Source organism: Lates calcarifer, linkage group LG5 (assembly GCF_001640805.2).
Source record: "Lates calcarifer isolate ASB-BC8 linkage group LG5, TLL_Latcal_v3, whole genome shotgun sequence".
In the NCBI taxonomy this organism is placed as follows: Eukaryota; Metazoa; Chordata; class Actinopteri; family Centropomidae; genus Lates; species Lates calcarifer.
Genome location: NC_066837.1, coordinates 18,596,915 through 18,623,420, shown reverse-complemented (window position 1 = coordinate 18,623,420; position 26,506 = coordinate 18,596,915). Strand labels below are relative to the sequence as shown.

Here is a 26,506-nt window from a genome sequence, read left to right as displayed (position 1 = left end):
GTTACACTTTACGGGCTTTCTTTGTTTTACAGTCAATATTCACGAACGTTTACGACAGATGCAAAACAGCACACCCGTGGCATTAACATACCCAGCAGCTGTGACATCTGTTTGGCCAAAAATCAAAGCGTAAACATGAGCCAGGGGAGTTTTGTTGAAGCCACGCCTACTCCATCCATTCATCCATGACTCTCTCTTTCCTCTCGTTCCTTCTAAAAACACAGCTGGGAGGCTAGACTCCCTTGGCATACTGGTGCCTGTGGATTAAATTTTTCTTTTTTAAATCAAGCCAAAGAGAAAGGAGAAGGGCTTGGCCAAGATGTACACTTTATGTCTGTAGCAGTGAGCTTATCCTGCAAATAAAAATGCAGTTTAAATATACATTCTTCTGTTCTCGCCACTTTCTCCTCTCATCGCCTCAAGAGCCCCCTCCGTGACAACAAATGGAAATAAAGCACCCCAATGGTGGCCTACAAGCCAAACAATACCTTGTTTGGCTTGTAGGCCATCCAAAACCAGCTGCTTTACTCCTTCCTGAGAGCAGCACGCATTCCTCGGGCTTGTGTGGGCCTACAGTTATCTCCTTGACAATAAAGAGTGGAGGCATGAATCAGCTCAGTGGAGAGTTTAGATGAAGTGCTGCAGCCTAGCAATAGCAGGGCAGACAGCGTTGGCTCTTATGAGGCCCTAGGCACCCACTGTCACTGTGATAGATGCCATGGGTCTTTTCTGTCAGGACAGTAATCCTGCTCTCTGCCAAGACTGTCGGGGAGAAGTGACACAGTTTTATCTCCAATAGAGCAACACAGACGCAATCAGGAGGCTAGACGGGGGAGAGAAACAAACAAAATAGAGAGAGGATAAAAGAAGACAGAAGAGTGCTGCACAAATCCAAGCCCTTCTTGTATTTGGTGTAATTTTAATCAGTTCTACATTACAGTGCAAATACTGTATCGGCAAGACCAAAAAGTACCATCCAACTGTGACTCTTTGAATATTAATCATCCTAAAGACTGCTCAGCAACATGAAAGCATAATCACTGCCCTTCTCATGTTATACAACTTCACACTGAATTTACCAGTCTCTGTATGCAGCTAAATGATGAGCAACATAGAAAACACTAGATGGAAGTTGGGCTGCAGGGAAGGCTTGAGGAGATCCTGGCCAAATGCCCAGCACCGTACATGCACAGACGGCCGAAAAGAGGGATGAGAGGGAAGTGAAGGGAGATTGAGAGAGGGGGTGGGGTGGACAAAGACTGATTGCTCAGTCAGTGCAAGGACACCACAACCCATCACTGGAGAAGATCGGAGCGAAGCAGGTGCCAGATTTTACAACATTTGGCTTCGACTCCAGCTATCTACAGTAGTTTGGCGCTGTGGGAGACGGCTGCCTCTCCAGTAGCTCCGTAGTTTTTTTTTTTTGCTCTTTTTAGCTCTTTAACTTTTCTTTTTTTTTTCCCTCTACTCTTCTTACTCTTCTTGTGAAGAGACGGTGTGCTTTATATATATCCTATGGATATTTTCAACTTTAAAATGCAACCAAGAGCCAGTTTCCTCACTTATTCGCGAGAGGAACTGCTGACTCTGCGCACAAAGGGCCGAGCCGGGATACGACACTCCATCCCGACGGAGCTGAGGAGGAGACCCAGGGGCTGCAAGGCCGGGGCCAAGCGAAAGGCTGAGCTTGAGGAGAATCGGAGGCGCTACAAACCATCGATTCCCTCCGTAATCATGGGGAATGTGAACTCGCTGCCGAACAAGATCGACGAGCTATCCGCACGGAACAACCAGCGGATCTACCGCGAGAGCAGCTTGTTCATCTTTACGGAGACATGGCTGAACCACCTCGTACCGGATGCTAACGTGGACCTGCTGGGATTCACTGCTGTGAGAGCCGACAGAGACACTAACGCAAGCGGTAAAAACAAAGGTGGGGGACTCATCATGTATGTCAACAACCGCTGGTGTAACCCAGGACATATCTCTGTAAAGACAGTCTTGTGCTGCCGTGACCTCGAACTGCTAGCTGTTAGCCTACGGCCATATTACCTGCCGAGGGAGTTCAGTCACGTGATCACCGTCGGCGTTTACATCCCTCCGAGAGCGGACGCAGCCACTGCCTGTGAGAAGATCCACTCCATCACAGCAAGGCTGCAGACACAGCACCCTGAGGCACTTATGATCATCTCTGGGGACTTTAACCATGTAACCTTGGACTCTACCTTGGCTGTTTTTAATCAGGTTGTAGACTGTCCTACTAGAAACAACAGGACAATTGATCTTCTGTATGTTAATGTAAGGGATGCATACAGAGCGACTCCCCTCCCCCCTCTAGGGAAGTCTGATCACAATCTGGTTCACCTACAGCCACTGTACACCCCCCTGGTCCAAAAGCAGCCGGTGACAACTCGGTCCATCAGAAGATGGTCCCCTGAGATGGAAAGTGCCTTGAGAGACTGTTACAACACCACGGTCTGGGATGTGCTGATCAACCCGCATGATGAGGACATTGAGGGGATGACACACTGTCTGACAGAGTACCTGAATTTCTGTGTAGATGTGGTCTCCCCTGTCAAGACAGTCCGCTGTTACCCTAACAACAAGCCATGGGTAACGCGGGAAGTCAAGGCTGTCCTCAACAGGAAGAAGGCTGCCTTCAGGAGCAGAGACAGGGAGGCCATGAAGGCAGCACAGCAGGAGGTGAAACATTGTGTGAGGGAAGCTAAGGACAGCTACAGGAGAAAGGTGGAGCAGAAGCTGAGGGAAAACAACATGAGGGAGGTCTGGCAAGGTGTGAAGACCATCACAGGCCACAACACAAAGACCAGAGCCATAGGGGGGACAATGGAGAGGGCGAACGAACTGAATGACTTCTTCAACAGGTTCAACCAGCCCTTGTCCCCCCCACCCCCACCCTCACCGCAGCCATCTCTCCTTCTTCCCTCTACACACCTCCCCACAGACACCACAACACCCCCCTCCTCCTCCCCCACCCCATCACAGTCTCCGCCTCATATCACCACAGACCAGGTCAGAGGACAGCTGAGGAAGCTCCGGCCCAGGAAAGCAGCAGGCCCGGACAAAGTGTGTCCAAGACTGCTGAAGACATGCGCTACAGAACTGGGGGAACCACTACAACGGATCTTCAACCTTAGCCTGCAGCTAGGGAGAGTGCCCACCCTCTGGAAGACATCCTGCATCGTTCCAGTTCCGAAGAAGAACCGGCCCAGCGAGCTGAATGACTTCCGACCGGTGGCACTCACTTCACACCTGATGAAGACGTTGGAGCGGCTCTTCCTTAGCCTCCTCAGACCCCAGGTGCAACATGCCCAGGACCGCCTGCAGTTTGCTTACCAGCAAGGTGTTGGGGTGGAGGATGCCATCCTCTACCTGCTACACAGAGCCCACTCCCACCTGGATAAGGGAAGCGGCACAGTGAGGATTCTCTTCTTGGACTTCTCCAGTGCCTTTAATACCATCCAGCCCCCTATGCTTCGTGACAAACTGAGCAGGATGGGAGTGGACCCCTATCTGGTGGACTGGATCTCCGACTACCTCACTGGCAGGCCACAGTACGTCAGGCTGAAGGACATCACGTCTGACACTGTGGTCAGCAGCACTGGAGCCCCCCAGGGCACAGTGCTGGCCCCTCTTCTCTTCACCCTGTACACCTCGGACTTCTGTTACAACTCGGAGCTGTGTCACATACAGAAGTACGCCGATGACACAGCCATCGTTGGGTGCATCAGGGATGACAGAGAGGAGGAGTATCGGAGACTGGTGGGGGACTTTGCTGCATGGTGCCACACTAACCACCTACAACTCAACACCTCTAAGACGAAGGAGCTGGTCATTGACTTTGGGAGGTCCAGACCAAGACAGCGACCAATCCTGTTAGAGGGAGCTGAGGTGGAGGCTGTGGACTCCTACAAATACCTTGGGCTGTGGTTGGACAATAAACTGGACTGGACAACACACACCAGCCACCTGTATGGAAAGACACAAAGCAGGCTGTACTTCCTAAGGAGACTGCGGTCTTTTAATGTCTGCAGCAAACTGCTGTGGATGTTCTACCAGTCTGTGGTTGCCAGCGTCCTCTTTTACACTGTGGTGTGCTGGGGGAGCAGCATATCAAAAAAGGACACAAACAGACTGGAGAAACTGATCAGGCGGGCCGGCTCTGTGGTCGGCATGAAGTTGGACTCTCTGGTGACGGTGGCAGAGATGAGGACACTGGACAAACTGCTGGATATCATGGACAATACCAGCCACCCTCTGCACACTGTCATCAGCAACCAGAGGAGCCTGTTCAGTGAAAGACTGCTCCTGCCCAAGTGTAGGACCAACAGACTGAAGAACTCCTTTGTCCACCATGCCATCACACTCCACAACTCCTCACTTGGGGGGAGGAGGAGGGAGAGTAGGGTATGGAGGACAGAAGGGAGTGGTAGCCCCCCTTAAAGTGCAATAACCCACCTGGACACTCAAGTAACATACAGTTTCAGCATATCTATATTTATTATTTATGTTAATGCCACACACAGTCCAGTATACTCTGCATATTTATCTTAAATCACCCTCAATCCAATTCTATTTATATTTATATTCTTTCCTATTTTATTTACATCTTCTGCCTGTATTTGCTGCTGGAAATGTAATTTCCCCGAGGGAGTCATCCCAAGGGGATCAATAAAGTCCGTCTAAGTCTAAGTCTAAAAAAATCAAGGGTCCTCATCAACCGCTGGGACAGAGACATACTCCTGTCATGCAGATGGATTGTGCCTCTTCATGTTTCTTAGTTACATACTGTATTTCTGTCTTAGTTACAATATGTAATAAGAAATATCAACACACAGCTGAAACAGCCCCACTGCACTGTGTATTAGAACAGATCCAGCATTTTCCTGGCTTTTCCATTATAGCCTATCAAATCTTATTCTTACTTTTCGTAGGCCAAAATCCTATTTCCAGGAGCTCATAGTCAAACACATTACCAGATCTTATTTGTCCTTCATGAATGAGGCTCTGGCAAAAGTAAAATCATTTTTTAAAAACTCAATATGTTTTCATTCCTCCCTTTAGGCCAATTGGTATTAATACTTTATGAGAGAAGATGGTCTTTCCATTGGACACAGGCAGTGTGTGCTACTACACTGGCTCGTTGTACATGTTGGCCTAACAGCAGGGATTATCATCTATGCTGTTTGCCACAGCAGGGCTATATGAACCAGATTTACCTGCAACTTAAAACATATTAATGTGGGTTCCTATGCGACAGTTTGGGCTACCATGACTGTTGTTGTCTCAGCAACATGAGAAACAATATGGCACAGCTGGAATTACAAAGACATGGCTGCAGAATTACAAGGAAGAAGAGATGAACTTGTTGTGTTGCAACTAAATAATCTTGTTGGGTGATTTGCCAAATCCTTTAATACCTAAATTCTGTTGCACGTGCTGCTATGGAAGGTCAGTGCTATTGTGTTAACTGTCACGACTAATGCAAGTCACCGCTTGAGCTGAAAGATGGTCTGTTTGTGTCGGTGCCCGACTCTGCCAGAGAGCCAGCACGAGCACCAGCACTGACTGAAATGCACACTGCTGCCACGGTTGCTACACAAAGGATTTGTCACGCTACCGACTTTGCCATAACACACAGGTGGCACGAAACACGTCATGCGTCGTCTGTCACAAGGGCAGACACCTGCTGCTGTTCTCCTGTTGTGCTCCGAGCGCCTCACGCTGAGAGGCGAGTGCCTGATGTCACGTCCTGGGGAAGAGTCACATAAGGATGATGTGCTACTGTAATCAGACTCCTGCACTTCAGATGCCTCATCTGATTAATTCAGAGGATGAGCTTCTCTGTGTACACGCCCTGACACACCTTTATAAACACATACAGAGAAAATACAGAACATTTAAAACAACCACTCCTAGCTAAACCTCTATGACCCCACAGTCTATAGGTCACATTGTTAAAAACTACATAGAAGTGATCATGGTTCTTCATGTTAAATCTTACATAGACATTGCCATCACTGTCAGGATGATTTTAATACCTCTCTGAGTTCTGAATTTATAGGTATTGGAGCATCTATATCAATGATAGAAATAGAGCTGAGGTATAGAAACTATTCACACAAAGGTATTTCTTTTATTTCTTGTAGCAAAGAAAGAATTCAATGAATCTGCTGCTTTAGAAAACAGTGACGCAGCACAGGGCAGCACATTATTCTGTTATTTAATAAGAGAACATTAAGAGGCAAGACAAGTGGAGGCAGAATCTAATCAGGCCTCTCAGTACAGAACAGCACATCCTGTGGAAAGATGCTGGATTGGTGTATTATGGACCCAACTCTAAACTCTGGAGACCGATCGCTTCATTTACACAAACAACTGTCACATTAATCATGTTCAATACTTTCAATCACTTAATCTAACATTAGAGGAAATATGTTTTGCAGCTACAGTTTTTGCCTCCAGCTGATAATTATGTTTGGTAACAGATTAAAGAAGCATGAATTTCACCTGACATTCTTGAGTTTCTGTCAACTAAAAAATAAACGCTTTCTAGCTGAAATGGCAGTTAATGACCGGGTCAACCATGAAACTCTACTACAGATCATTTGAGAGCAGAAATTGAGCAAGTCTCTCCAACTACATCACTCTCTATTCAAACCACCGGGCCAGTACGAGAGGGATTATGAGCCAAGTCAATAGCTCTCTGCCCTGGGGGGCTGGGGCTGGTTGCTGCCAGGGGGTCTGTTTGGGACAAAGCGGTAGTTCTTCAGTATCACTGGCTCTGTTAAGGCCCTCTATCTCAGGTTATTTCTGCTAACATGACTCACACTCTTGAAGCGAAATTTGACTCAATAACGGCCCAAAGACCACAATGGACATCCTTCTCCACTGCACCCTTTGAGGGCATCAAGATAAACAAAGTCACCCTCTCTTCCAGTTTGTAAGGGAATTACAAAGTTCAGATCTCAGCGAGACAGAAACACAATGAGGAGGTGGGAGAAAGAGAAGGGTATTAAACAATAAGGTCGGTTTCCCAACCACATTACTTCATTCATCTGTTCATACACAAAGTGCCATTAGGCCTGTAAACTTTTCAGCACCTGCTGCCCATTTGTGATAAGCATGCATACCTTGTGGTCTTTGAAACAGCAACACCACCAGCTTTTGTTGTGGTCGAAGTGCTGGGTTTCGGGGCAGTAGACACCGTTGGTCTGCTGGTAGTAGCTGGGGGGAGTCGGGGGAGAAGAAGATGATTATATTGCATAGAAATCAGAAAAAGAAAATGTTGTCAGAATGTCCAAGACAGCAAAAAAAAAAAGAAAAAGAAATGACAACTCTACGTCAAGCTAGGGAAATTTAATCACATTTCATTTTACATTCAGACTCACCTGTGGTCTTGGGTCTTGCTACATTAACAGTCTCAGCTGCTGGTCTCTTCTTAGTAGTGCCATTCACTGTTGTTGGTTTGGTACCATTTGTTACTGTGGCTGCAGCAACAGAGGTAGTCCTGGTAGGTCCAACAGGCTTCTTGTCAGGCACTCTAGTTTGGTTCTTGACCGTGGTGGAAGCTGCTGCTGCTGCTGCTGCACCCATGGGTCTTTTGGGTACGGCTCCAGCTGCTGATGCTGCTTTTGCTGCAGTTGCTGTTTTCTTGACTGCAGCCGCAGAACTATTGTTAGAGGATTTGACGTCATTCATCGTGCGGTGCGAGGAAGTACCTGGCCGTGAGTTGGATCCAGAAGCCCCAGCAGATTTGGCTGCATGCTGTGTTTTAGTTGCAACAGCTTTTGGTTTGACCTTAGGGTCCGCTGCCACTGAACTGCCATTGGCCTTCGGAGTAGCCCCGGGCGCTTCATCATTTGCAGCTTCTGCTGGTTGAGTTGATGCTTCTGCTGCAGCTTCAGTGGGCTCCGTGGTTTCCATGGTAACCCCATCCGGTTTCATCCCCTCCTCCTAAGGTGTGGATGCTGATGTTGCTGCTGTTGAGTACGGTCCAGCGGCGTGCACACTTCTTGAATGGGCCAGTTCCTCTCACACTTTAATGTCCTGTAGAAGAAAAGCAAAACAAGAGTGAATCTCCAGGTTCAGTGAGCACTATAATACTGATGATTTTCTTTGATTTCACACCTCCTCTTAAATGCAGAATTGAACCATGTTGCACTACTCATGAAGTCATATGATAAAAGTGTCACTGTTAGCCAAAGGAAATGCCATTTATGGTAAGGGGCCTCTGTGGAATTTGGGGGAGTCTGAAAAACAGGAAGTGAGCGGTGTGAGAAGCCAGCAAATCTCTTCTCTAAACCAGTCACTCTCCTCCACACTCATCTAACACAGAACTGACAATAATGCACCACAATACACGAGGCAGCAAAATTAACTTAAAAATCACTTTTAAAGTACCACAATAAGGGAACAGTGGAATGTTTTAACTGCACATTTTATGGGGCTGAAATACAAAAAAAAATGGATGACTTGTGACTGTGCTCCAAATGGCTTCCAGTGTCTTGGAATTAAAAGGGAAAAAGCTGTGGTTTGGAGCGCTGAAAGCCAAGAGAGGCTTCACAGTCTCCTGCCATGACACGCAGCCCACAGAGAATGAGGAGAGCAAGGAGGTGGACAACAAGCACCAAATGGCCCATTTGTCAGCCATTGTCCTCCTCTATGTCGAGCAGATGCAGATGGTAATCATCAAGTCACCCAGCAATTGCTTTAAAAAGATTTGTGTGCTGAGAAATTCCTTAATGGAGAGCACTAGTGGAAAATCTGAAATTGATGTAGAGTATAAGAGGCAGCAGTGAAGAACTGCAGAAACTGAAAGCAAGGGGGGGGCTTTGTGGAACATGTGTGTGGGTAGAGTCATATATAGGTCTTGCACTCATTAACCTCAGTCAAGGTTTCTCTAGCTCTGACTGGACAGGGCTCTTCCCAGATCTGTTACGGGTTTATTCTCCTTCCCCCTCAATCATCCGCTCCACCCACACTCCCCATTCTTCTGCCCCTCTCACCATAGTGGCCTCCCACCCCCTCCTTACTACTCCCCTCCTTTTTCCTATAGCCACTTGTTCCTCTCTTCTCCTTGGTACCATCCTCCCCTCCTCCCACTACTAATAGATCTGCTTCCAGTAAATTGCTACACAGATGGTCTAGCCAGTACAAGCTCTGTATGGCCCAGGGAACAAGCTGTGCAAGAGATGGATTGAGGAGGAAAAAAAAGACTGAGATGGATAGAAGACCTATTTAAGAAAGCAAAAGTAATGTAACAAAAGCTTTAAAAGGGGAAAGGAAGATATTTATAAAAAGCTGAAGGAAATAAGGAACAGAATGCAAACAGATGCTGACAGCTGAGAATTACTACAAGGCAAGAAAAGCAGGAGTAATAACAAGAAAGAACAAACCGTGACGGAAAAATCAGAGAGAGAGAGGGCTCTGCTCTTTCAGCACAAACTAATAAGGTCATGGCTGTAGATGTATGAATGACATACAAGCTATTAAGCCTTATTAACTACAAACATCTTATAAAAACTACAACTTCCAGTGAGCACACAGTGTAGAATAATTATCAAGGAGCACAAGAACCTAGTTATCCCTTTACAATGACAAATACAATTCTTTTAAATCATCTGTATTCATCTCTAACTGAAGCAGTGCAGCACACACTCTTGTTCTAAGGTCAGGAAACAGTTTACTCACCAGTTACACATTAACATCTGAAGTAAGGTGATACCTCCCAGAGCACTAAACTTCAGTATTAAGGCACTGGGGGCTAGCTTAGCAAAAAAACAAAAGATTCATCAATTGAATTACGTTACATTCGGGAATAACTTGTTTGGCCAGTTTAGCACTGATAACAACTGAATACACAACTTCACAGATCCCACAAAACACCCACACCTGTACATACGACCACTAAAACTCCCAAATCTCTTGTATAAAATAGTTAAGTCCTACCCCTCAGTTCAGCCATGAAAGAGTTACAAGTTGATCTCAGTGCTTGCCTTTAAACTTAGCTTTCACTCCTGCTGCTTTCTGTTGTATTTCTTGTTCGCCTCTAGTCTCTGTGGTTACAAATCACACAAAGAAATGAAGCTGAGCGGTGTAGAGTAACCTTCCTAACAACACTATGTCTGGATTGTCTCTTCTTTTGGAAAATATAAAGCCTCAAATGAGGGTGAATCAGCTAATGTGCAGAGCCCTTGGGATGGGGCTGTGCAGTTCAAATCCATTATCATCACTTCGTTTATATGGACTGGGAAGGTTATGAAGCCATTAGCAAATTGTCATCTAATTTTAAAAACCAAGTACAAATCTGTCTCTTTTCATATCACTTGTAGAGACTGGCAGAGCAGAAAAACACATAGCAAAGCCAGCTAGGTGTCTCCTGACAAGTCCTCCTAGATTTTAATTTTGATGGGTTGATGTGTTTTTATTTACATCAGGTCAAACTTGCTCTCTGGAGGAAGTTGGTGGATCTCGTCAAATAAACCCCACCCAGTTTGTTCAGACAGGAGGGAGCTGCTCCAAACACAGAGCAGCGAGACAGAGAGATTGACTGGCAGTGTTACACGCACAGCATGGCATAGTTTTGCCAGTCCAGCTACTAATGCCAGGGGCTTAGCAGTTAGCAGCATGAATCACATTCTTCGTGTGATGACCCCTTTCTGGTCAAGTAAAGGCAGCTGACCAGCTGACAATACGTGACGCGGCACAGAGAGGAAGTGAACGGATCATTAAAATCCCATCTATGCACGCACACACGCACAGATAAAGAGACGTTTTACTAAATTACAGCAAGACTGCTCTGGGGGGCTGCTGTTTGTTTTCACATCTGTCAGAAAATGTCACCTTAGTATCAATACTAGACTGAAATTTGGGGATTCTTCAAGCTGTTGACACCAGGCTGGGGGCATGATTTTATGTTCAGAAAAATGACGGCACAACAATACCAGCAGCATTTTTTAAATGGTCTGTCTGGTCAAGATGAACACCCTCATGCATTTTGATGAAATACAAAGAAAACCACCTCTATTGTCTGCCATTCTCTCAATCCACATTTGCATAACAAATCCTAGTTCACTGAAAATTTAAAACCACACTCAGCACGCAGCGTGCCTTCTTTCTCGCCAGCTCCACATAGCTAATATCACAATTAGCTCGATACCCATGGCGATAATTACAATATGCTGCAAGTATTGTGATGATGAAAACAAAAGGCACAATGGCTGAAAAGGCTGCAGCAGTACATGTTTAGAGAAAGCCGGAGATGAGTGTGTGTTTATAAATGCAGCCATCACGTTGTAAGATTGTTGGAGGGAGTCTGTCTAGACGGAGAAAGAACTCAGTGGCCTCAGTGGTATTTACATTCCACTTCTAATAAAGAAATATGGCCTTATGCGTCATTAAATCTTACCCCTGACCTGTCTTGAGGCAGTTTAATTACATCTGTTGCACTCCATCTCTCAGTCTGTTGCTCTACACATCCAGACATCAGTAGCAGAGCCTGACAAAATGGGTCACTTTTAATACTGTGTCTCATACAAGCGGAGAGGGATTTAGCTGTGTTGAGAGCATAGCAGGGGTTTGGAATGCATTGTGCAGACTGCTGGAGGTGGTGGTGGAGGGGGGCTGTTGATACTGATGCTGGGGCTTAATGTCATCTGTAGATTTACCCCAGACTGCTGCCACAAGGCTGCAATTACAAAAAGAGCAAAAAGACAATACACATTAGGAGTGTAGCAGATTGATGGTGTGCCTGAACTGCAGGTAAATACAAACACATGCCAGTGAAGGAAAATCAGTAACATATTTAAGTCGTTAGTTGATAGACAGAGACTGATTAATTATTCAAGTCATTTTTTAAACAAAAAACCGTCTCATTCCAGCCACTCAATTGTGATGATTTTCTGCTTTTCGTTGCCAGATGTGAGAGTAAAATTAATATTTTGGGTTTTGGACCTCTGGTTGGAAAAACAATGTCACTTTGGGCTCTGGTCTGTACAATATCAGAAAATTGTTTTTAAGAAAAAAATCCCTAACACAATTCTGAAAACATATAATCAAGGAAAAACTGATTAAACTGATAATGAAAACAGTCCTTAGTTGCAGTGGTAGTCTGCACATGAAAGCAGCTTTCAGTTGTCTGATGATGACTTTCTACTTTTAAGATTCATGTCAATCCTGCATCTGGTCTAAGATGATTAATAGTAGAAAGTGGATGCCTAAAGCAGCAGCAGTATCAAGAGCACATCCAACCCATCCACATTCCAGCTCTGCTGACTTCCTCCAGACTCTTCAGGGCTACACAGTGACAGCTGGCTGCGTGTGTGTATGTGTGAGAATGTGTGATCGAGCAGGGAGTGAAAGGGTCAGAGGGAGGCTAGAGAACATGTGTGCACTGCGTGAACATGTATTAGATAGAACAGGGTATGAGGAGGGGAGTGTGAGTGAGTAATTCATGTGTAGAACATTTGCATGATGTGAAAATATAATTTACACAAATTTACACACACGCACACTGAAAAACAAGTGAAAACAGTCATTTTAGAGGCCTACCACTTCCTGCATTCTTTCAATTCCACATGAGCATTTGATTCATCTCTACATACTTAGTACAGCTGCACCTTTCGACAATAAAAACAAACACAACGCTGGCCTGGGGACCGAGCTCACAGGTCTGTCTAGGAGTGTTTGCCAGACAATGTTGGCAGAGCGGAGCATGATGATGTTTACAAATGAGACATGAAGCCCCTCTGTCTGTCTGTTCATTAACTTTCCTCTGGTGTGTGCCTGAGGGAGAGGCATGTACACAGGAAGAAACAACAGGCAGTATTTAGTCCGAGTGTGGACACGTGTGTATGTCCATGTGCTTGCAACTGTGAGATTGGACCGAAAAGGGAGAGGAAGAGGGTGGTCAGTTCATTCAGTGGAATGAAGAGCAAAACAAGAGATTTAATCGCATCTGGGAAAAGAAGGGGGTTTCCTAACCTCGCGCTCGACCAAAAGAGCAGATGCAGAAAACTGCTCACTTTGACTCTAATCCCTGTCTGCTGCTACAACAACCACCATTGCAAAAACCTTACAAATTTACATTAGCAATCTGTGGTGGATGAAGAATCTAAAAGCAAATTCATGTTAAAAGGAAGAAGGGTAAATGGACTCAGAGAAATGGGATGGTGTGTGTGTAAAGGCCTGCTGCTCCATCTGACCATACAAGGTAGCAGTGCTGTTTCTGCAGTATCACCAAGTGAGTGTTTAGTTCACACACATGCACAGAGAGACATCGTGGGAGAGAGAAAGAAGAGAAATTCAATCTGCTGTAACACATACATACGTCTCAAAGCATGCTGATGGGGAGAGGCTGAGGACATGTGAGCCTAGAATTAGTGAGTACACAGCTCCATGGAGCACATAGCTGAATAGCTGCCTGCATCTCTGCACATGAAGAGTCTTTGCAGCTCTCTCACTCCAACAAACTACATCATGAGTCCTTGGGGGGGTATTTCACAAACAAGGAAATTAGAAGAAAAGGGGAAATTTAGCAACATAAATTCTTGTGCTCTGGTTTAGATCAGTCTCTCAAAACAAACTTGTGACTCCTCCAGTTGTCAGGCTTTTGTTGTACAATAACATACAAGCCAAGGAGAGGAATGTGTCATTAAAAGAAGAAAACACTGAGCAAGAATGTGTGGTGGTCTCTGGGACCAAAAACAGAAGACATGATAATGGGGTTTTACAAAGTTCTGAAAACCAAAAAAGGCAACAACACAGTTACAGCCAGAAATGTAACTTGCCCATCAAATTCAGTAGACATCTTTACCAAAGTTAGACCTACAGTCATCTGATCAGGCTGATTTCTCCATTCAACTCTTCCCTACCACTTCATACAGGTATTTTCTCAAATAGTCAAAAAAGGGTAGCAAAGAAGTAACATTTTTTCCTTCATCATAAATACTTGAAATACTCACAATAAAGGATTAAAGGAATTAAAAGTAGTTTTCCAAATTTAGTATGATTTAATGACATCAATCAATCACAGGAAATGATCATCCTCAATAACAGGAAGTGATTGATGTCCGGTTTAGCTACTTAGGAAACCATAAACCTTGAATAACTTTTACAGAAAGGTTATTTATCTGGCCCTCATACACACAGACAGTGGGCAAGATAAGTCCATCTTTGTGACATACCCACCTGTGCACCAGTAAAATGATCCAGCATTATCTGATCTTAAAATGATGGTGGCAGCTTGCAATAAACATCAAGTCAGTGAAAGATGATGTAGCTTGTCAGTTGCTATCACTGTCTGTGCAACACAGCCACTGGATTATTGACTTTTGGCACAATGTCCTGCTGGCTGTGAAGAGCGCAGTGTTCAAATAGAAAGTGCTTCCATCTATAAAAATTGTAAGGGTGAAGTTTTAGCACCCATGCAACAGGATTCATCAGGTCAGAATGGATATATGTATATAAAACAATGCGCAGATATCAGCTGTTCACAATATTTTAGACATGGCCATGGTGAGTAGACTGGAGAGGAGAGAAACCACACACTGAAAGTAAAAAAACAAACAAACAAACAAAAAAAACAGCCCCAGTCCTTGTGGGATGCAGTGAGGGAGGAGGGAGTAACGACACACTGGCGTTCTTTCTCAGCAGTGTCTCACTAAAACAAAACCACAGAAACCCATACTGTGTTCACACACACACACACACACACTATGGTAAAGATCACACAACAGCCCTTCCCACCACAAGCTTATGTCCCCAGTGGAGAGACAGTAAGAGCTACTGGTTCCTTAGAGCATCCTCCTCAAAGCATCATATATCATCCTTTTTCCCCAAAACACACATAGAGCAAATAGAGCTTACTGATCTTCATCTCCATAAGTAGTAACACATCATAATTCCTGTGCCTATGCATCTGTTGTGAACCTGTGAACTCCTACTTGTTATTGATATTTGGGAGGTGTGCCCATCCACCAGCCTCAAGGAATTAAAATGAACCAAGGTAAAATATCACTGGGCACAATATAAAGATATGAATGAGAAAATTTTTGTGGCTCCAAAAATAAAAGCATCCACTGAAAGAGACAACTACATAAACTGCTTTTACATTGATTTGTGATGGATCATTTGCTTTTGCTCTGATACAACAACCTCTGTGGTCAAAATCCTGCATAGTGGAAAATGCATTAATGTAATCTGAAAATATAAAAACATCATAAAAACAGATGGACCCTTAAGATGCACCATCCTACAGCTTTCTGAAGAGCTTCTATTTTTCTTTTGCCTCAGCATCAGGTCTTGGCCACCAATGCAGTGGTTCATTGGCTCCTACTCCTGCCAATCTTGGTATGTATATGCAGAGGGCAGAGCTGCCTACAGAGGCTCTTCACCCCCGCCAGAAAACAATCAAGAAGATGAATGGCAACCCCATGCACCTCGTTATCTGTAGACAAAGAACTGCATTAACCCTCAATGATCTTTCAGCTTGGTTGGCTTCTGTTCATCTGTCCAAATAACAAGACTGTGTGCAAGTGCTGACATGCCCCACATCACAGTTTTCCATCCCAGGACTTAATTGACAAAATGTTTGTCCTGAATAAGTTGACTTGCTGTCTGCAAACTGCAGTCTCTGTAGTAGGGCAGTAATTTACCCAAAGAGGAACCTGGCACATACTGAATCAGATTGAGCTGTTGAGCTGTTGATTCCTGATGTTGCGGCCCAACATCAGGAATCAACTCTGACTTTAACATTTTAAGATAGGCCTAGTCCCCAGAGTCCAAGCTGAATGATGATACAGTGCTGTGCCCAAAAACCACCAGCAACCAGGAACAAAATGCCAACTGTTAAATAACACTGACACATTAATCTGCAGTTTGACAAAAACAATCTATAAAATTCCTATTATGCAAGATCTCTTCACTGCTACATGTGTGTACTCTGTAAGAAATCATATTTACCACAGTGCTGATCAATCTGAACTGGTTTTCATAGGCGTATGCACCTTTCACTGAAGAGTGACGAATTAACTTAATTCCTACAAAGTATTAATAACAAATCCTTTAAACTAGGAGCCAAGGGTATGTGGAAGACATCCAACATCCAACAATGGTTATGTACTTTAAAATCAAACTCTACCTTGGGCACAAAAGGTACAATGATTAGCCCAGATTGCACCAAACGTGCCACAGCAATGTGTAACCACTCCACAAGTATGATGCAGACAAAGGGCAGGGATATGACTTTTAACTATAACTTTGATTGGATTAATGGAACGAGTCAGAGCTCCACAGGAATTAAACATCGTAATATTCTGTTTATGCTGTGTGCATGGATAAAAAACAAAACCAATTAAAAACTACTCAAAAGATGTTAGGAATGCTCTGTGGGACAACAGTCAATGCTGTTGGCAGAAAATTAAAAACACTTTCATCAGCTGGGCTTGGTGTTAAACACGCCTTTTATTCTAATCAATTCCATAAGGGACACTAACATGTGCTAAGTGACTGTAAGCTACTCAATAAGGCCATTAGGAGCAGGTGGTTAAGTGTGGCTACCAGTTAAGTGGACTAAGCCAGTTAGTCTTTAAGGGCGGGGCAATGAAAAAGGGATGGACTTGCAGCTACTGGCAGTGCAGTGATCTGAAAGGCTGCAAGGAAATGGGGTTACAATCTGTTGTAAACCTGGCAGGGTTTTCAGAAAGCACCAGATAGCACCCATTGCCATCAGGACAGGCTGACAGTGGAGTGAGTAAAGGCAGCAGGGTGGTATGATCGCCTATGGGGGGAAGGAGTGAGTCTGAGTATTTGTGTGTGTATACAGTCAGAGAGGGTCCAAATAACAAACAACAACAACAACAACAACAATCATCTCAAGTGCGTGCTGAACTGAGTTTAACGTTAGGGTACCATGAGGGGGAGGGTGGGCAGTACAAACCCTATTGTCTGCACTTTGAACCATGTAACCCCCCTCAGGCATGGTGCTGAGGGGAGTGGGGGGTGGGTTCTGAGTGGATTAACTGGTGTAACGGGACGGATGAGCAGCTGGCACGGCAACTTCACCCAAAAGACCCCAGGGATATCAAACAGGCTGTAGGGCGAAAGAGGGAAGGATGGGTGGTGCCTCTTCTGTACAGTAGATGTGCATTTGACATGGATCTACTGCTTGATTTAACCTATTCTCTGAGGTCTGCCAGCCTGTAGTAGCTAAATGTTTGCCTAAAAACACCATTCAGAGACTCAGGTCTGTAGATAGTCCCATACACATCTCTGCTACAACATAGCATTACAAAGTTGCATGCTAGATACATGGCATCCAACCTCATTTAAAAGAGGATGTGTGATAGAAGTGAGAAGAAAGGCTGGAGGAAGACTGCTATAAATGGATAAAAAATAAACGGAAGGAGTTCTAGAATGAAACTATGACTATAAAATAGATTTAGACCAGGAATATTGCAGTATAAACCTCATACCAGCTTCTTGCCAAGGACTTTTGTCCCATGTTATCTCCTTCTCTTTTTCCACATTTCCTGCTGCTTTTCACTGTCAACTAATAAAAGTGGATAGGAGCTGGATAAGCTGTGCAGACATAAAAAAAAACTGAAACACTACCTTGTATCATTTTTGTGTTAAAAGCCTTTGGCATTTTCAGTAACTTGAATTCAACATAAAAACAAAAGAACCAAATTAAGCAATTCTGTCAAGGATGGCTGGCTGTAGAGAAGCCAACGCTGACATCAGTTTTCCTATATTAAAGCCAGCCAGCGGCTACTCTCCTGTGCACCAGCCAACTGGCTATAGACAAGCAGGCAGATAGTCAATATAATGCTGGAGAGCCTGAGGGCCAGATCAGTTACCATGCCACTGACTGAGCAGGGTGAGCTGAGGCCAGATGGACACTGATCCCACACCTCGTCTGCCTGCCTCTCTGATAACCACCCAAACCCACAGCCACACCCCTGGTCTGTACAAAATACACACACACACACAAAACAATTACTCAACACACAGGATTGACTTTCTCATGCACATGAAGAGGCAGCGCAAAGGATGATAACAGGATATGCCCAGCCTGAGCAACACAAACAAACGCACACCCTCACAGCGGCTGTGCACTTTGATTTAACTCAGACAGACATGGATCAATAACCAAATAGATCATAATGCTGCTTCAGTAATAACAGCTGCTACATATGGTAAGTGAGGCCAGGTTAAGGAAATGTTATTGTCGTTCAACGTACTTATGCATTGGTAACATTGACAAGTCACAGCAAAATATGTCTATGGGGTGGCATTCAAGGCTACCACCGTGAGCTAACAAACAGACTTTGAAAGTGCTGAGTTACTCTTTCAATAATTACAGTGCAGTGAGCCCAGCTTCACAGTCCCAGACAGACTGAGTGCCTAAAAATGCAGCGCCAGCGTCCACCACTTTATCCTAATGGGCAGGAGAGTGCCAGCCTCCAAACCACAGTGACGAGAGTTACAGCACCGCGCCGTCTCAACATCCCACAGCTCAACAGCCGGGAGTAACACAGGAGATGCACAACAAACCTGGAGAGTCAACAGTGAAATATAGTTTAACCCTGAATGTTGCATTAAACAGATGCAGCAGAGCAGGCAAGAGTCAGGATTGAATTTCTATGGGTGTGGGACTGAGACTGACACTGGTTACAGGCTGTAAAAGCAGCTGACTTCCAAGCAGATGCAAATGCTCTGTGCTGTACAGGGGTTGGGCTTTCCATTCAGCTGTCCTGACTTTTGAGTGTGTCCTCAGACAAAAGGGACAGACTGATGAAGGCCAATGTCCCCGTGGTACAAATAAGGACCATAAACCAACCTAGAACGGAAACGAGCAGTAAATGATCAAATGACATAAAATTCAATCAGCAATCTTGATTTTCTGACATCTTACAGACCACAGGATTAATCATAAAATTGATCAGTAGAATAATCAATAAACACAAGTGAAATGCAACAATAAGTCGACTAACTGATGAACAGGAAATTAATCGACAACCATTTTGCTAATAGTTTAGTAATTGTTAAAGCTAAAAATGCCCAACACTGGATGGTTACAGACTCTGAAACATGAAGATTTGCTGTGTTCTTTGTCTCATGTTACAGTAAATTCAATAACTTTTGGTTTTGAACTCATGGCCAAATAAAACAAGACATCTTATTATGTCACAGAACGCTCTCAGAAATTGTGAGGGGCATTTTTTAACTGCTTTCTGATATCTTATGAACCAAACAATTAATTGAAATAATCCTTAGCCACAGGCCCAAAGTAAAATGTCAGGCAGTTTCTTGATTGCTTGAGTTTCTATTGCTTGCACACAATTAAAAAGTTTAATGTCAGCATGAGCTAGAGACAGATCAGTTCTGATAATACTGCAATAACCTTCCTTTTCCTCTTATTTAAAATAAATTACTTTTATTATCTCTCAGATGTGACTAATTTTAGCTTTAAAACCTGCTCCACAATGACTATAAAAATACCAAAAGACTGATGCCCGTTGAAGGCAGAGAGTAAATGGTAAGTACATTCTGTTCTCACACTGCGATTGTGGTGGACAGGAAATCTGAATCCTTGACCCCGACACCCATAACCACCATAACCTCTCACAGCTGCTGCACTGATGCACATGGACTCATGCAAAGCTGAGAAAAAAAATGCACAAATCGACAACTGGATGTATTAATCCTGCAGTATATCACACCACAGGATGAAGCTGGCACCAGAGACGGTAGACAACTGTTCGCAGGCCTGTCATCTCAGATAAAATCTTCAAGCCTGAAACCAGTGTTCAAATCCAGACGGTATTCAGAGTGCTGGAGATATTTCAGTGAAAACACAGAACAGGTATTTCACTCACTCAGTCACTGAGCATCATTTCCCAATCTGTGGCATCCATTTTTAAGTCATCTGTATTTCTCTCAGACTATCCGCCTGTAACAAACAACTGCAGTCACCCCATTAGGCACCACAGACCTGCATGAGTACACAAGTACATACCAGGACTGACAGATGTCATACAGTGAACTTTAACCTAGTCAATGAACACATAAATGGCATTAAATTTTCATCAAGATTAAACATGGAAACCAATTCCACGTTACACCTCCTACTGACAGTTGTAGTTGTTTTAGTTTCTGCACTACGGGTCATTTTATGAGTGTGACACAAACCCTGTTCAGAGGAGAGAGAATTTAAAAGTATGAAACTCTTTGCATAATGCAGTTTCCTCTTCACCCATGAAAAAAAACATCTTATCCAGCCCCTTGAGCTTTCTCAAGGTTACTGAACACACTGAAATGAGAGAACTATTTTGAGCTGCTCTTCTGGCTTGCTTTGGCCTTAAGGAAGGGGAAAGGGAAACAGAGGTGTGGACAAGGGAAGTAGCTGTGCAGTATAAAAACAGGCTGTGTCCCAATTCAGAGGCTAGATCTGGCAGAGGATGTGGGTATTTCACAGGACCTGAAAGGCAAGCAGAACCTGCGCCTGCTCCTATGAAAGTAAGACAGTCTACCCTCAGAGAGACCTAAACTGATGGGTTACTTGGATGGATTAAGATGCTTCGCTAAACCTTAATATTCTGTTTGGGGCCCTGGAGACTCCAGACCCACTTCAACCATTCAAAAACCCTGCTTAACACGATTTTATCACCTTGACACTTAATTACTTTGCATCATTCTATAAGAATTGTTAATAAATATGATTCTAAGTCTGCCACATACAATGACACATTACTTCTGTTTGTGGTCACCTATAAAACAAGGTTGAATACAACTGTCATGTGGTCAGTGTCTATGATTGGTGACAGTACTTCTTACTCAGCACTATCTGTCCCAAATCCCATAAGAGGTTTAACAGGAAGTTAGGCTCCTCTAGGGTCTAACCAACCCCAAACATAAGTAATGTCACGATGTAGAATAACACACTGCACATAAACACAAGGGTTAAAAAAAAGAGCTAAAAGAGTAAGTAGTAGTAGAAGTTATGAGATTTCACTTTAACGCATGGTGGATAACTGGCACCAGTAACTGATGACCACATGTGCAAATTCCAGATATAATGTGATCACCTAATATTTTCTAACTTTATTAACTGGCACATATTTTCTCAATGCACCATTAGACTATTGATCTGTGCACAATATATTGTGGGAAACTGAGGGATACAAACAGGCAAAAGAAGAATATATGTCCCTGCTGCATTTGCAGGAACCTTTTAAATGGGTCAGACTTTGCAGATGTTGACGATTCAGCCCCTGAAATGCCACACAGCAACAGTGACTTTGCAATGAGCCTTCAGAGATTAGCCATAATGTAAGAAAAAGCAAGAGGAGAGAGAGTGAGAGTGAGAGAGTGAGAGAGAGAGAGAGAGAGAGAGAGAGAGAGAGAGAGAGACCATGTGCATGTGTCATTCACACTTGGTTTCACACCCAGGTGACAATAAACTCCTCAGCAACAACTCACACACCCTGGCAGCAGCAGTGGCGCGAGGGTTTTTAGGATCTGACACACACACACACACACACACACACACACACACACACACTCACTCTCACTCTCTCTCTCTCTCTCTCTCTCCAGTGAATGTCTGCATGTCAAATCCCTTCTTTAAGCCAAGGATGGAGTCACTGCTCCTACGCCCAAACCCTGCCCACCACACCCACACAGCCCAAAACATACCGATTATGTAATGTGGACTCAGAGCCAAAACCTGAATGATAAACAGCATCTATCTCTGCCATGGAGATGTGCAGACGATGCCGTCTGATAGTCTGCCTCTGGGCTCTCGGTACGCCTTCCTATTCTCATACTGCTCTGCCAAGTCCGGAATGAGATCACGATGTGCAGGGATGCAAATATGAAAACAGAGATGATGGTAATCTTGGTTAAAAAAAAAAGAAGTCAGAAGGCATTAAAACACTACGCAGGGAAAAAATCCAAAATGCAAGCTAAGTCAACACTTTTCAAATCAATGATGCATGCTGATACAGGAGTTTCTGACTTCAACTGATCTCAAATAAACAAAAGGCATAACCTCCTGGACCTCAAGAAACTTAAAAATCCCTGAGGAGATCTTTCATCTTTCTGATCAGTACATGTGCAGGAGTTCTTAAAACTGTAAAAGGCATGGGAATTTTTTCATGGATTTTATTTTTTCCATCAAGTGGTCAAATATTTCCAAGAGTGTCAAACTGATCCTCCTGTTGTTTTGAGACCCTGTCAAGAACCCTCTAGGTGGTCCCTGGACCTCACTATTGGGAATCATTGTTTTACGAGTTTCTGGGTGTTTTTCCAAGCCTCAAGTGGAGCTTTAATAACACCATTTGTCTCGGGGAACAAACACGCTGAATTCACCCTAGTGTAGCAATAGGCCCAGTTCAGCCTCATAGAACAATAGCGGTGTGCGGCGGGGCGGCTCGGTGAGAGAGAAACACATGAGGACAGTCAATAAACCGAACCTGATACGACCAGGACCGTGCCAGCTGAGCCACCGTGCACCTACAAGAAATGTTCCTGGTGGAGTAAAACCCCACGTTGAAACCACCGCCGAGCCGAGTCGTTCCGTGCCACGCTAACGTTACACATCCATCATCACACATCCAGCCACAAACTGGCCACTCCACATTACAAAGAGGGCGTCTTAGCTTTCACAACACATGATGTTTGATTAATTTACATAAAGCACGCCGAAAAGATGATGAGCCTCTCTGAGCAGAGCAGTAATTTTCGAAGGCAGTTTACGGTTAAAATATTACAAATAAAGGAGATTTAATATCATTTCGTTTGCGCTGGAAACGTTACAACGTTGTAAATTCTCCATACCTTTCAACCGCCGCTTCTGCTCCTGAAGACTCCGGGAGAAACAAACAGTTCCTCCCTGTGGGTCCAGCACGGAGGTAAAATGCACTAAATATGTCGACGGAGTCGTAAATTTCACCGGACTAACAATAGGCGTCCCTCTCCGTGTCCTTCCCTCCACGTTTGAGCAGCGGCAGGCGGCGGCAGGCTGCTCCCCTTCATGAAGGATGTACGCGGGCGGGGGTGGGGTGGGGTGGTGATGGTGGTGGTGGTTGTGGTGGGGAGGGAGTGACCGAGGAGTCCGGCTAAAGGATTGAAGGGGAAGCGTGGTGGTCAAAAGAGAAAATGCAGATTAAATCCCGCGAGCGGTCCAATCAAAAGCGCGAGATTGGTGGTTATGCAAAGCAGGGGTGACGTCAAATTCAAACCAAGCTCGAGCGCTGTCCTGTGGCGCGGGTTGAGAGAGTCAGGGTCCCGAAGTGGGGTTTAATCAGTGATAGAGGAAGTAGCTACTCAAATCCATAACTTAAGTAAAAGCATCGGTACAATAGCGTAAAATTACTTAATTACAAGTAAAAATCCAGTATTAAAATCTTACTTGAGTAAAAGTACATAAGTATTACCAGCAAAATTATTTTTAACTACTTTATTTACAGTTATGTAGTTTAGCCCAGTGGTCCAACCTAGGGGTGGGGCCCCTTCATAGGGTCACAAGATGAATCTGTTGGGTCGTGAGATGATTAGTGGGACAAATTTATATTCTTTTTCTTTTCTTAAATTTAAATGAAATCATGTGTTAACTTTTGTAGAGATCCTCACATCTTAGAGGAAATGTGACAAGGAACCCCAGCTATGCACTGCGTTTTTCACAGTCTAATCTTTATGTAGTGGAGTAAAAGGTACAATGTTACCCCCTGAAATGTAATGGAATAGAAGTGTAAAGTAGCATAAAATGGAAATACTCATGTAAAGTACAAGTACCTCAAAATAGTGCTTAAGTATGGGGCTTGATGTGATACAGCTTTGCTTTTATTTTACCTGCCATGGGTGAAAATACTGAAAGGAAGAAACGTGGTAAATATTTCCATTAGTCTTTCACATACAGAAGTGGGGCCTGTGGGACTCCACACAATGAAGAAATAAAGCCAATCTCAACAAAACACTGGTTAAGGGAGCTAAAAATGTTTATGAGAATTTCTTGAACACATCATCGTTCACTGGCTCCAGAAACTGATGACCACCCAAGTTCAAATACCTGATAATTTCCTTTCTGGGGTTAGAGATAAAACTGGTAGAGGAGTAGAATAACAAAGTTTGAGTGCATGGTTCCAATGTGGTATCTTAAAATGTAAGGTGTCCCTGTATAGTTTAGTTCAATAAGAATAAGAAAAATATCCTCAAGTTCAGCTGTCAAACAGGAAGTCATCAGTAAGTGTTCACAGGGGTGCTCCAGAAATGTACTTTTACTTCCACTAAGATTCTTGTGACTCACAAGTCACAAGGTCAAACATTTAAAAAGGCAGACATGTCCTGACTTTTAGTCTATAGTATGTCATAGAGCTCCACAAACACATGATCCTACATTTCCCATAATGCAGCTAACTAAATTATTTCATTGCCATGCCCAGTAAACGTCTGCATCCTTCCCTGTGCCCAGTTTGTAACACAAGCCCAAACTGAGACGACCCTGATCCTCCTGTTTGCAGAGGACTGAAATAAAAAGAGGAAGTGAGTCGGTTTCACTAGTTTGCAGATACATCCTGCAGATCTACAGCTAATATTCATATAAAAACATCTCAATGCAGCCTTATAATACATAAGGCAATGTGCCTAATGTGCCATTTTACATTTTCATCTGCTTTGAGCATTCTTTTATTCTCCTTGTGTTTTATAATTTCACTTCTTGTTTGTGTTTGTGTTTACTTTTCTTCTTAGTTTTGTTCATCTTTTGTAAAGCACTTTGCAGCCATGTTAAAGTTCACTATTATTATTACTCTGCTGGTAAAATCATGTGGAACACCAGGTCCACCATGTGAAACAGCTCAGGGGCAGTTTCTTATGGAAATCAGGAGTATTTTAACAGTTAAGTTTTTCCAATTGTGCTTCAGTGTTTCCACCTTTCCGTTGCCACCTGCTGTTTAGGTCAAGCGTGTGATTCTCTGGCAAACAAGGTGGAAGAGCAATGCAATCTCATCAAACGGGTTCCCAAGAATTGTCTGTTTGGGAACTCTAGGCATGAAAAGTTCAGGAGCTGTGACTCCATTAAAGCAGTGACACTCCACACACTCCTCGCCCTTTTTCTTCTGCTCACATGTGTTTACTCTCTGCACTTAAAATGAAATTTTAGACACCAAATTGCATGAGTGATGTTCTTCTTCCATCATACACACAAAGAGTTTTCTGTTTCCTGAGATTTGGACAGTTGGGGGAAACAACTGAGTAAAAACTCAAAACTCTAATATTTACACTGCTCTTTTTCTGCACTCTCAGTCTGGTACAGTGTCCACTTCCCTATGGTACAAACCCACAATAGCTGTGAGTTGAATGCTTTTTTTTAAATGTTGAGCTGCAGCTGCGGGCTCCACAATAGAAAATCAATGAAAAGGGAGAAGACATACAAAGACTATTGCAAGTCCCAGAGAGCGAGAGAGAGAGGAAGAGTGAATGGGTTAAGACATCTGACATCAGCTGTTGTTTTCTCTAATAAAGCTCAGGAGAGGAGGAGGAGTAAGAATGGCGATGGGTAAAAGAAAAAGCTTCGGGCAAAGAGAAATCTAAAAATCTGTGAGCGAAGGGAGGAATGAGGGCTTACCATAAATCATCAAACATGGACCGGTCGGTACACAAGTTCTCAGAGTGGCTCAATAAAGACTGAGAGTGTGAGAAAGAGAGAGTCATGTCTCAGCTCTGCCTCCACCTCCATCCCCGCTCTTTACAGCACTCTGGCCGTTGTTTCATCAGCAGCCTGTCAGCCTTTTCCAATCGGCAAGGGGCCCTGCGCCAGAGCGAGGGGGGAAAACCCAAAACTATCATTGAAGTTTCACTAATTCTTCAACTTAAACTCATTGTTAGCAAGCCTGTTAAAGGGCTAAAAATGTAGCTGTAGCTTCTAAAAGCTTTAAAACAGTTTAGCTGATATACACTGAATAATTTTACTTAATTTGTAGCAAATCTGAATCCAGAAAGCACAAGTGAGATTCCTGCAGCAGGAAGCCGGCTCTTGGGTGTGGATCTACCAGAAGTATGTCAGTAAACCATTTTAGTCTCCTTCTTTAATTTGACTAAACTCAGCACTAATGGCATCCATCATTATACCACAGAGCTGCAAAAGCTGGTAAATCCCCTCACATCCTGCCCGTCCATTTCAGATTGCTTCATAATGTTGTTACTCAAGGGCGTGGCTCAGTGCTAGTGCGGTAAAACAGCATTAGAATAGACTGATAATCTAAAGGGGCTGTTATACACAGACTTGTCTTCTTTAAAATCTGTTTCTTCAGTGTGGTCTGGATCACCCATCTGCCCAAACATCTCACAGTCGGAGGCAGCTGCAAACACTGCCTGTGGCACAAAACACACTCTGCAATCCCCTCCAACACAGACAGACTCATACACATATACAAACAAACGGACTGACACACCAAACACAAACTAAGGCGGGTGCAGATTC

At 43.9% G+C, this 26,506-nt stretch overlaps 1 protein-coding gene across 2 annotated transcripts in view; it reads right to left on the bottom strand.

Annotated features, from left to right (window-relative positions):
• prr36a (proline rich 36a) overlaps nt 1–25,783 on the bottom strand; it is a 35,964-nt gene extending 10,181 nt beyond the window's left edge. The window contains exons 1-3 of one of the 2 annotated variants that reach the window (XM_051070704.1): nt 25,652–25,783; nt 7,413–8,070; nt 7,155–7,248 (exon numbers count right to left, since the gene is read on the bottom strand). The gene's annotated coding sequence lies outside the window, so the exon portion shown is untranslated. Of the gene's footprint in view, nt 1–7,154; nt 7,249–7,412; nt 8,071–22,863; nt 23,149–25,651 lie in introns of those variants that run through there. The other variant, XM_051070703.1, reaches the window with a different exon arrangement.
• Nucleotides 25,784–26,506: the final 723 nt, after the last annotated feature.